Source organism: Lepus europaeus, chromosome 6 (genome assembly GCF_033115175.1).
Source record: "Lepus europaeus isolate LE1 chromosome 6, mLepTim1.pri, whole genome shotgun sequence".
Classification (NCBI taxonomy): domain Eukaryota; kingdom Metazoa; phylum Chordata; class Mammalia; order Lagomorpha; family Leporidae; genus Lepus; species Lepus europaeus.
The window spans coordinates 122,871,980-122,884,095 of NC_084832.1; the positions used below are offsets into that span (position 1 = coordinate 122,871,980).

The following is a 12,116-nucleotide window of genomic DNA, read 5'->3' on the forward strand; positions in this document are numbered from 1 at the left end:
GAAGGAGAGACAGAACCATCCATGATGGTTCATTCCCCAAGTAGCTGCAACAGCCAGAGCTGAGCTGATCTGAAGCCAGGAGCCAGGAGCTTATTCTGGGTCTCCCATGCCGGTGTAGGAGCCCAAGGACTTGGGCCACCTTGTACGCTTTCCCAGGCAATAGCAGACAGCTGGATTGAAAGTGGAGCAGCCGGGACTGGAACTAGCACCCATAAGGGATGCCGGCACTGCAGGTGGTGGCTTTACCTGCTATGCCATGGCACCGGCCCTCCATTGTCCTTCTAAAACTGGAAACTCGGGTCTGGCACTATGGTATAGTGGGTTAAGCCACCGCCTGCAGCGCTGGCATCCCTTATAGGTCCCAGCTGCTCCACTTCTCATGCAGCTCCCTCGTAATGGCTTGGGAAAGCAGCTGAGGATGGCCCAACTGCTTGAGCCCTTGCTACCCATGGGGAGACACGGAAGAAACTCCCGGCTCCTGGCTTCAGCCTGGCCCAGCTCCTACCTATGGCAGCCATCTGGGGAGTGAACCAGCAGATGGAACATCTCTCTCTGTCTTCTCTGCTTTCCTAATTCTGCCTTTAAATAAATGAATACATCCAAAAAAAAAAAAAAAAAAAAACCAGAACAGAGGAGTGAGATCAGATTTGTCTTATTAAAGGCAGCTTCTGGTGAGAAGCATGCATGTTTTTCGCTCTTACCGGAACTTCCCGTTTTCTCATACCAGTGGGGACCTGAACCAACTACCTGTCAGCCTTCTAACTCGTTATAGCATCACCTGCTGCATACCCAGGTATTACGGACCAGAGACTGAAGGCAGCACTGGAGGCTTATTACGAGTGTGGACTGGACAGGATTCACATCCCAAGTGGCAAGCCCCGATTTTAGCTATTCTTTGTTTTTATACCCACATGAGGAAGTTACAGTGGTAGGGTTGTTCCTTGAGGCATCTAAGCATACAGAGAACCATCTCAAGCATACAGTAGGGCTTTATGTAAAAGCAAAGTATTCCAGGAACTGCTGACAGGTGTGTGGCTGAACAGTGCAACAAAATGTCCCTAAAAAGTCCCTGAGCCGATAGTCCTTGAAGTTGGCTGCAGTAATGGGCATCGTACCCTGTTAATGCTATCATGTAGGAGTCGGTCAGAGATTTAAAAAAACAAAGCAAACAACAAAAAGCCACTATCGCGATTAGTATTAGCAGGAGACAGCCTATAGCAAGCCTCCAACAAGGGTATGTGCATAGAGCATAATAAAAACCAACATAAGTAACTCCATTTTATTTTTGTATTTTGTTTTTAAGTAATTTGTCTTGAACAGCATAATGATTGAATAAAAAAGGGGGAAAACATGTTGAGAGTAGAATTGAATGCCCACATCTGCAAAAACAGCTACAACCTCAGTGACAGGAGCTGATGTCTGCGAATGCTAAGAACAGAAAAATAACTTAAGACTTGAGAAAAATGAATTAAGAAGAGCATATTGGGCCGGCGCTGTGGCCTAGCAGATAAAGCTGCCACCTGCAGTGCTAGCATCCCATATGGGCACCGATTGAAGTCCTGGCTGCTCCACTTCCAATCCAGCTCTCTGCTATGGCCTGGGAAAGCAGTAGAGGATGGCCCAAGTGCTTGGGCCTCTGCACCCATGTGGGAGACCCAGAGGAAGCTCCTGGCTTTGGAGCAGCCCAGCTCTGGCCATTGCAGCCATTTGGGGAGTGAACCAGTGGATGGCAGACTTTCTCTGTCTCCGCCTCTCTGTAACTCTGCCTTTCAAATAAATAAAATAAATCTTTAAAAAAATTAAAAATGTGAATAGGACTGGTCTCAGAGCTGATGCCTTCACCGTTTGCCTCCTATAAGCTGTGACGCCCCTGGTTGGTCTGAATGCAGTCTGAGGCCAGACCAGTGCAGCCCCTGCCCGGTAGGAAGGAAGGTCTCTTTGAGGCCACCCTCCGCCCTCTCTGCACTCAACTTCTGCTCCCATGCTTGCAGCTCTTCTACAACCCAGTAGCCACCTACTGTGGGAAACAGCCGCCGAAATTGTGGGAAACACTCCCACCTGCCTAAACTCAAAGAACGGACTTGGACACAAAGTACAGGAAAACCAGGCTTTTAACAGTGGCCTTGAAAGATTGGGTGTTTGGGAGGCAGGCACAGTGGGTGTAGTCCCAGCAGGCAACTTATTTTCCTAGCATGCAGACCCCTCCCCCATTTCCGCACTGGCTGAGTACTATGGGTTACAGTCTTCCCAGAGGTTACCTAAGATTTATTATTTATAAGACAGTCGCTTCTCCCCCTCCTGTTCGTTTCCACCTCTGAGAAATGGCTCACTGGCTCTATGTAGTTGACCCTTCCCTATTTTTTGATTATACTGTTTTTTCTTGGGGGGGGGGTGGAGTTCAAGTGCATGAGCTTTGTGGCTGCTACATCAGCAAGCTGCTATTCAAGCTGGCTACAATAATTTCCAACTCAGAGCTAAGCTTTTTGAAAATAAACCATGTTTTTACTTCTCCCACTACTGTTCATGCAAACTGAATTCAGTGTGTTGCTTGACTGGATTATATGATTGATCCATTGGTTTACCATTGGATTAAGAACTTGCCACTTGCCTCAGTTACTCACGGACACCCCCAGTTTCCTTGGGTTTCTTAGGCCCTGTGACTTCCTGGAGTTGTTGATTTGACTGGGATGATCAATAAGGCATGAGATTGTGGAGAGAGACAAACTGTGACTTGGGTGACCAAGTAAAGTTTCTCTATCAGGACGGGGCACGTGAGCAGGAAGCTGGAATCGGGAGTGGAGCCGGGACTCGAACCCAGGTTCCCGGTGTAAGCACAGAAAAGCGAGGAGACAGAACAAGGACTCACAGCCAGAATAGTTTTATTCAGAGACAGACCAGAGAGGGGCTCCCTCCTAGTGAGCATGCAACAGAAAGCCAGCTGGGAACACACAGCAGGGAGGGAGTGGGCTCGCACAGACTGGTGGCTTATATAGCTTAGTGGATGGGACGGCTTGGGAGGGGCTGGGCTGGGCTGGGCTTCTGAGATAGTGAGTAGAGCCTGGGATGGAGAGAGTGGTGTGGCTGGTGAGGGTCTTAGAGTGGGGGGAGCCGGGGCTAATGGCTGGACCCTTCAGATGGGGTTTGGCCGACGGTCCTAGCACGCAGAGCTGAATCAGCTGAAGGGGACCGCAGGGAACTGGGGGACTGCTGCTGTAAGACCCCGAAAGGTGTCTCACAATTCTACCGACCCCAGAAGCACAAATTCCACTCCAATCGATGCAAAAAACATGAGGAAGTTTATTACATTTGCGCAGATGGGCCGTCTCTAAGCACAACAGCACCCTCTGGTGCAGTGCGAGAAGAGAGGCCCCGATTATTAACCGCACAGAGTATTTAAGGCTTAAAACCACAACATTAGCATATCTCCACAGCATTACAAAAGATCACAAGATAAACCACAGTATGACAAAACAAATCACAAGGTAAAGGGTTTTTCCAGGGTAAGGGAACAAAGACCTTGAGCAAGCACAAATACGGGGTCATCGGGTCATCGTGACCAAAAACTTAACATAGCTCCTAAAATAATTATCACATGCTCCATTATCTCATAAAAGCATTAACACATTCATCACATGCTACAAGTTCAGTTATCTTATAAAAGCATTTTGCAAGCCCAGCTAATTTGCACAGAAGCAGAACAGTATGCAGTTAGCTCACAAGCAACTTTATTTTTAACCTGCCCAATTTCTTTTACCCTTGTTAACATTGTTTTAGGGTCTCACACTGCCAGTCGCGCAGGTGACAGGCCGAAATAGCTCTAAGGCTTTTGTTTCTGACCGCTGTGCCAACATTCTGATGCAAATAGGAAGCGAGAGGCTCTTCTCGCGGGCGGCGCGGCAGCTTTCTCCGGAGCCCGGGGAAAGTGCTCCGCTCGGCCGGCGGCGCGGGCCCCGGGGCCTGAGCGCAGCATCTGGGCGGCACTAGGACCGGGAGCGGGGCCGCCCGGCGCCGCACGCCCGGGGCGGGGCTCAGCGGTGAGGGAAGCCGGCCCGGCTGCCCGGCCCGCCCCCGGAGGCGGACCCCACTTGACTTAAACTCCGGGGCCGGGAGGCGGCCGCCGTCCCCCCGCCCGCCGGCCGGGGCTGCCCTGCGCGTCCGCGGTAAGTGGGAGGCCGGGTGCCGCGCGGAGCCTCGCGCCTCCGGGGCCGGCCAGGCGGGGCGCCGCGGGCCGGGGCCCGGCGCGCTGGCAGCCGCGGGCTTTTGTTCTGCGGCGCGGGGCGAGCGGCGGCCGCGGGCAGCTCCAGGCCCGGCGCCCAGCCCTCCGCGCCCTCGGGCCGCCGCCCGCCGCGGTCGCTGCCTGGCGGGGACGCAGGGGCGGCGGGGCCCGAGAGGACCCCGAGCCCCGGGCGGGCGCACGCGGTGTCGCGTCGCGGCGGACCGCTCCCTGTCGCTGGAGTGGCAGAGTGGGGAAAAGAGAAAAGGACCAAGAAACCCCCCCACACCTTTGTTTTCCTGTCTGTGCGTCCCCGCCCCTGTGCAGCCGACCCCGGGGCGCGGGCGCTCGGCTCGCGGGTGCAGGCGGCCGTGGGCGCGCCCGTGCGGAGGAGCCGGGGTCCCCGTGCGCGAGTTCGCGGCTCGGGCGGCGTCCCGCGGGATGCGCGCTCCCCGGGCGAGCGGGCTTTCGGGGACTCGCTCGGTGGGCCTCGAGCGCCCGCCTGCAGGAGGGAAAGCAGGTGATGTGTGTCTGCTCGGCCGCGCGAGCCGCTCGGCAGCTGCGGTTTTCTGCAGAGCGTGTTGGCTCTCAATCAGGATGGAGTTGCACGGAGTGACGTTCCTCCCTGCCCCCTCCAGCCCCTGTCGCCGCGTTCCCTTTCATGAATGCAAAAGGAACATCGTTGAGATGAGATGTGATGGCACCTGGAGAAGTAACCTAAGGGAATGGCGTTTTGAGCCCAGATCTGGCTTCTGTCCCGTTCTTAGCACCCGTAAGAATGCAGTGTGTTTACTGTGCTTTTAGGGCAACCTTAGGGGACACGGCTGCACAGTCATGTCAGGCAAACGCGTTAGCTAGCGGGTCCTGCCGCCGATCATACAGTGTTGTTTTTTTTTTTTTTTCTTACTAGGAAGTGTAGACACTGTGTGGACTTAGACTGGCACGTTTGCAGGGCAATGGAAACACGCTTACTAGAGAAGAGTTCTAGTTGAAGGTAAGTGTGATTTAATTCCCTGACCATTCCCTCTCAGCGAGTAATTTATCTGTTGTGGAATAAAATGATTAACCCCACAGATCAACACCGGTTGAAAATTAACCACAGGACACAATGGAGGTGGTGTTACTGCTGCAGGAGGAACGGGGTAGTTGGTGTGGTGCGGAGGGTCCAGCCCTTCAGCGCAGCACCCTGAGGAAGGGGTTGTTGAGGGGGGGGCAGTGGCTGTCGTGGAGTGAGTGGTGGGGGAACCAGGCCCGTGCAGGCCGAGTGATGGTCTCTGGGCATCCACCCTGCAACCCCTTGCTGTGCCACCTTGGGAAGATGGGCCCCTCACTCTGTGTTCTCATCTGTAAGAGAACGGCAGCACCCACCTAGCTCATGGGATTGCTGAGACAAGGCACGTGGGTTTCATACACAGAACACGCTTAGAACAGGTCCCGGTATGTAGTAAATGCTCTGTCCATCTTAGCTTTCCTCATCAATGGGCAGTGTCCCCCTCCACCTGACAAGCTTACACTATCTTGCAGGAAATTCAGTGCACTCATCTTAACCAGATTCTTGAGCTGTGTGTTGGTTAAGCCATCACTGTAGATGCTGCAGGGTCTTTTTATTGGAGGGGGAGGTGGTCCTTTTGTTAGGAAACACCAATTACTTCTTGGCCACACACGGTTTTGCCTGCAGCCCTGTTGGAAGCACAAAGTGCCCGAGTTGTGGCGTTGTGTTCTGAGGAGGTTTGCTTTTCCTGGTTACCTTCTGGATTATCAGCGTTTTACTTGGGCAGCTCTTGTTTAGGGAATTGATCTAGTCCTGTCTGCAATGTTTCTTTAAAGGTAAATTTCAAGAATCTTTGTTTTGTCTAACCAGGCCAGCCTCCCACTCGTCCCCACCCCCAACTATTCCAGAAGACACAGAAAGCATTCAGTTTGAGATAAAGGAAGAGCCGCTGACCAGCCCTGGCCATAGAAATGCAAGTTAAAGTTTCAGTGGTAGAATCCTTGAAAGAAGGAGGAAGTAGTCTAAGGAACCTTGAGAAATTCCAAGAGCATTGTTGTGGGCGGCCCTGCCCTAAGTACTTGCAAATGCAGGGCGCTCAGGGAGGCTGGCCTGCAGAGGCTAGTGTGTCCATGAGACCAGAACCATGCGTCTGCTGCTCTTGTTTGAAACCTCCCAGCATCTAATGACAACTTAGATTCTCCTGGGATGGATCGGATTACAAGGCTTCATTTATAAATAAACTCTTGTGGTTAAAAATTGCAAAGTGTGTTTAAAAGAAATTGTATTGCCCAATTAAGTGTTAAGAAACAAAGTATAGTCAGATGGTGTGTGCATTTTTTGGGGGGAGGGGGTAAGCCCCAAGGGAGAAGTTATTCGGTTACGTAATTTTGAAGTTGTGAATGGAACCAGAATGTGAATCTGAAGGAAAGTCTTAAAGACTTGGAACAGTATCTGTGACCTCCGCAGAGATGATAGTAGATCCCTCAGCCCTCCCCCCACTGGGCGGTACCGCCCTCTCCAGATGTGTATCTAATTGGCTGCAGGAGGCTTGGAGCAGGGCTGGCCTGGAGCAGGGCACACAGCCGCAGGCTCCTCTCTCCACTCTTCCGCTTGGGGGTATCTGTGCTCTAACAGGGATGTGCTGGATTTTTTTTTCTCTCTTTTAAATAAGACTGAGACAGGTTTCATACAACATGAGTTCATCTAGTTTACACTCAGGGTATGGTTTGGTGATTTTTAGTATGTTAGGGTTTTGCGGCCATTAACCCTGTGACCTGAAGAATGTTTTCTTAACCCCCAGAACTAGAATCTCCTGGCTCAGCGGTGGTAGTGCCCCATCCTCCCCCACCCCAGCCATGTCTGGGCAGACCCTGATGTAGTTTCCTGTGTCAGTCAGTCTGAAATCATAGAATATTTCGTCTGCTGTGGTTGTCTCTCCCCAGCACAATGCTTTCAAGGAATATACGTCATTCCTTTTAATTGCCAAATATTGCTCCATGGGCTGTATCCCAGCACGTTTTGTTCATCTCTCCGTCAGTTGGCAGACATCTGAATGGTTCTCCTTCGGGCTGCTGTTAAGAAGGATCGAAAGGGATTTAGGTACCTGTGCATTCAGCTCTGTTGGGTCAACACCAGGAGTGGAATTCCTTGGCCATGGAGCTGTGGGAGCCTTTGAGGAGCTGCCAGACTTACCCAGAGTATGCGTGTGAGAGTTCCAGCTTGTGCACATCCACACCAGCACTTCCTTCTTTTAATGTTTGTTTTCTTCTACGTGAACAGCAGAACAACAGAGTGCCTGCAACAGTGAGGGCTGGACCAGGCCAAAGCCGGGAGCCCAGAACGCCTCCTTGGTCTCAGATGTGTGGGTGGCTGTTACTCAGTACCCGTGCCGTCACCTGCTGCCGTCACCTGTGCGTGAGTGTGACAGCATAGGAGGCAGCACTCCCCGCGTGAGGCGCTTCCAGCACAAGCTGGATCTCTTCCCAGTGCACCCCCAGCCACTTGGCTTCCACGTGTAGAAGTCCTGGTGATCCTGAGGTGGCATCCCACTAGGGTTGTGACTTACATGTTCTTGGTAGTGAAGTTCTGCCTCTTTTCATGTGGTATCTACCTGTTGTCAAATTGTGAGAGTTTCTTTTAGGAGTTCTTTTTAAAAATAGTTCCTCTCTCTCTTTTTTTTTTTTTTTAAGATTAATTTATTGACTCGAAACTAGTTACAGAGAGGGAAGGAGGGAAGGACGGAGGGGGAGAATGAGAGAGAGCTAAAGGCCACTGGGTTATTTCCCAGATGCTCCCAATGGCCCCCCAGGCTAGCCTGGCTGAAGCTGGGAGTCTGGAATTCCATCCTGGGTCTCCCACAGGGGTGTAGAATCCCAAGCACTGGGCCACCTTCTCCTTTCTCAGATACTTTAGCAGGGAGCTGGATCTGAAGCATAGTAGCTGGCACGTGGACCAGTGCCCGTGTGTGATGCTGGGGTCATAGGTGGTAGCTTAAACCGCTGTGCTACAAGGCTGGCCGCAGCCTCTTTCCTTATTAATGACCATAAATGTGAGCTTATTTCTGACTTCTGTTCCATTAATCAGTGTATGCCTTTTTTAAAGATTCATTTGAAAGGCACAGTGACAGAGAAGGAGAAAGAACGTCCATCTGTTGGTTCACACTCCAAGTAGCCCCAACCACCTGCTGTGGGCCAGGAGCTATGAACTCCATCTGGGTGTCCCACTTGGATGCCAGTGACTGAAGTAATTGGCATTGTTCAATGCCTCCCCAGGCCCAGTTAGTTGGATCAGAAGTGGCGCAGCCAGGACTTGAACCAGCTCTGCCATAGGGAATGCAGTGTCCCAGTCAGTGCCACAACACCGGCCCTAGTCAGTGTATGTGTTACGAAAGTACTACAAGACCTTGTCAACGGTACTCAGTTTTGACTTGGGAGGTGTGGGTCTTTCCATGTGCATTTTAGGACCACATTCTCAATCTGCAAAGGTATTACGAACTTCTGAGTAGGACTGCACCAGATCTGTAGTCCTGTTTGGGCAGTGTTGCCTTTTAGGTTTTAGGATGTTGTTATGTCCCAGTAAGGCGAGGAGGCGGCTGGTTAAGGAAGAACAGGCTTTTCTTGTAGACAGGACAGCAAGACTGACACTGAGACAGCGAGTGGGCCAGGGGCCAGTGGAGTCTGCAGAGCGGTCCAGCGTGCCTGGACAGAGGGTGGGGCCTTTGAAGTCAGGCTCCCTTCTGCCTGGGTGGTGGGCAGTTGTATTTCTGAACTCCCATCTGGGGAGGGTGGGTCTGATAGGACAGAAGACCCCCTTGATGTTTGTGAAGCTGGTTGTTTATGCTGCCTGTTGCTATCAGTGGCATCCGAGGCAGTAAAATCCCACCGTGTCCTTTCAGGGTTCAGATGTGAAGTTAACTATCTCTGTGTCGCAATGGCCTCGTAGTCCTAATTGCCGTCTTAACAGAATTGAGTTTTTCTACCTAAGAATACAACTGGCTCCCACTTATTTGGATCTTTAGTGTCTTTCAGCAATGTTCTGTGATATTCAGAGTTTGAATTCCACTTTTGTCAAATTTATTCCTAAGTGTTTTATTCCTCTTGATGTTACTGTTAGTGGAGTTGCTAATTTTCCAGATTAAATATTGAATAGAAATCCAGTTGGATTTTGTATATTGGTTTTATACTGTACAACAGGGTTTTTTTTTAAGATTTTATTTATTTATTTATTTATTTGAGAGGTAGAGGATACAGACAGTGAGAGAGAAACAGAGTGAAAAGCCCTCTTTCCACTGGTTCACTCCCCAAATGACAGCAACGGCCGGAGCTGCGCTGATCCAAACCCAAGACCCAGGACCCAGGCCCCTGGGTCTCCCACATGGATGCAGAGGCCCAAGGACTTGGGCCATCTTCCACTGCTTTCCCAGGCTCCAGCAGAGAGCTGCTGCTTAACGTGCTGTGCCTCAGCGCCAGCCCCAACTTTTCATCTCTTAAGGCCTCTTTGAGTTGTCTCCTTATCGTTAAGCCCGTGAGTCTGTTCCCTTTGCTATCTCCCTTGGGTCATCCTTGGATCATTCTTGGAAGTCTGGTTCTGTGTGATAAGTCCTTCGCTGATGTCATTGAGCTTAACCAGACCTCTCCATTTCATATTTCACAATGCAGTCACTCTGGGCAACGTTCTTCTCCGTACACTTGGGATGGGTAAAGGCTGATGAGAAGGTAGGGCTCCCTAAGGAAGCAGTTTGCCAGGGCTTCTGTAGCCAGCCTAGTGGAGTTGTACAGGGTGTAGAAAAGAGGAAGCTGGCGTGGGCATGGTGGCACATGGGCTTAGACCAGTGTTGGGACACCACCTGCGACCTATGTCACAGTGTCTGGGCTCCAGTCCCAGTCCAGTCCTGCCTCCAGTTCTGATCCAGCTACCTGCTAAAGTCCATCAGAAAGACATCAGATGATGGCTGAAGTACTTGGGTCCCTGCCATCTACATGGGCAACGCGAATGGGGTTTCTGACTCCTGGCTTAGGCCTGGTTCAGCTTTGACTGGGAGTGAACTAGTGGATGGAAGATCTGTCTCTCTGATCTATTTTCCAGAAAAGAAAACTTTAACAACAATTTAAAAAAGATGGAGGAGGAAAAGGAAATGGCCTATAAGATGGCCCTTGTTCAGGCAACGTGCATTTTCATTTTCATTGTGTGTTTTAAATTCTGACTCTGACTGGTTTCCCTTTTTTGTCTTTTTTCTTGTAAATACTTATTTATTTGAAACATGAAAGCTGGTTCACTCTCAGATGTCCGCAGTAGCTGAGATGGGTCCAGGCTGAAGCCACAAGCATTGAATGACATCCAGGTCTCTCATGGGGATAGGGGCCCAAACACTTGGGCTGTTTTCTCTGCTGCGTTCCCGGGTGCTTTAGCACGAATCTGGATTGGAAGTGAAGCAGCTGGGATTCAGGCCAGTGCTGCCGTATGGAATGCAGCAGATCGGCCTCCTAGGCCATGTTGCCAGGCCTTCACTGTGTTTTTGTTTTTGTTTTTGTTTTTTTTTTTTCGGACAGGCAGAGTGGATAGTGAGAGAGAGAGAGAGACAGAGAGAAAGGTCTTCCTTTTTGCCGTTGGTCCACCTTCCAATGGCCGCTGAGGCCGGTGCATCTCGCTGATCCGAAGCCAGGAGCCAGGTGCTTCTCCTGGTCTCCCATGCGGGTGCAGGGCCCAAGGACTTGGGCCATCCTCCACTGCACTCCCGGGCCATAGCAGAGAGCTGGCTTGGAAGAGGGGCAACCGGGACAGAATCCGGCGCCCCAACCGGGACTAGAACCTGGTGTGCCGGCGCCGCAAGGCAGAGGATTAGCCTGTTAAGCCACGGCGCCGGCCATCACACTGGTTTCTTACAGTTAATTTTCTTTGGCTGAATGGAGGTCTGACCCTTTCTCATTACATTGTTGAAAGATAAATTTGCCTGGAACATTCTCTGAGAAACAGGTTTAAGCAAGTAAACTGCCTCAGATTTTTCTGATTTTTCTTTGTCGTTATTACTGTGTCTCATTCCTTGCTAATTCATATACACATCTTTTTTTTTTTTTTTTTCCTTTTAAGATTTATTTATTTATTTGAAAGGCAGGGTTACAGAGAAGGAGAAGCTGAGGCAGAGAGAGAAAGGTGTCTTCCATCTGCTGGTTCACTCCCCAAGTAGCCGCAGCAGCCAGATCTGTGCCAATCTGATCGAAAGCCAGGAGTTTCTTCCAGGTCTCCTACATGGGTGCTGGGGCCCAAGCACTTGGGCCATCTTCTACTGCTTTCCCAGATGCATTAGCAGGGAGCTGGGTCTCTTAGCTGCACCCATATGGGATGCTGCCATCCGTGGCAGAAGCTAAATCTGTTTTGCCACAACTCTGGCCCCATGTATCTGTATTCTTAAAGAGTTTTGTTTAAAATATCCCGGTAGTTTCGTTGTGCTTTCTTTCCTAAGCTTGATATCATTGTAACACTGACTTCCAAAAATTCAGTTGGGTGAAGTTTGTTCATCTTCTGTTTTGGAAAAGCATGTATCGTTGGTCCGAAATTTTAAAATTTTTCGTGTGATCCCCCAATGAATCTGAGCCTGTGTGTGTTTTTTGGTGAGTAACGGTAGTGGTGTGGGATTCTCCACGAGGCAGGACACGGAGGCTCTCAGCGGGAAGCAGTGTGTATTTGTGCAGGCACTGGTCAGTGCACGTGCATCCGCAGGCTGAGCCAGCAACAAAGGAGGGCACTGCCTCCTGTGCCCCTTCACAAACAACTTACGTTCCCCCTTTCGTGTTCAGTCCCTCTGTCTGCTTGTATGGTTACGTGTGTTCTGACTGGATGCTCTGAGGGCTGCAGGACGGAGCCGGGCAGGTGTACACTCCCACTGCTTTGGCTCTGTGTTCTTCCTCTACTCTC

General features: G+C 50.9%; 1 protein-coding gene across 1 annotated transcript in view; it reads left to right on the forward strand.

The window, feature by feature from the left end:
• Positions 1-4,103: 4,103 nt before the first annotated feature.
• The window catches only part of RESF1 (retroelement silencing factor 1), a 32,142-nt gene continuing 24,129 nt past the window's right edge, over positions 4,104-12,116 (forward strand). The window contains exons 1-2 of the mRNA XM_062195046.1: positions 4,104-4,160; positions 5,124-5,207. The gene's annotated coding sequence lies outside the window, so the exon portion shown is untranslated. The remainder of the gene's footprint in view (positions 4,161-5,123; positions 5,208-12,116) is intronic.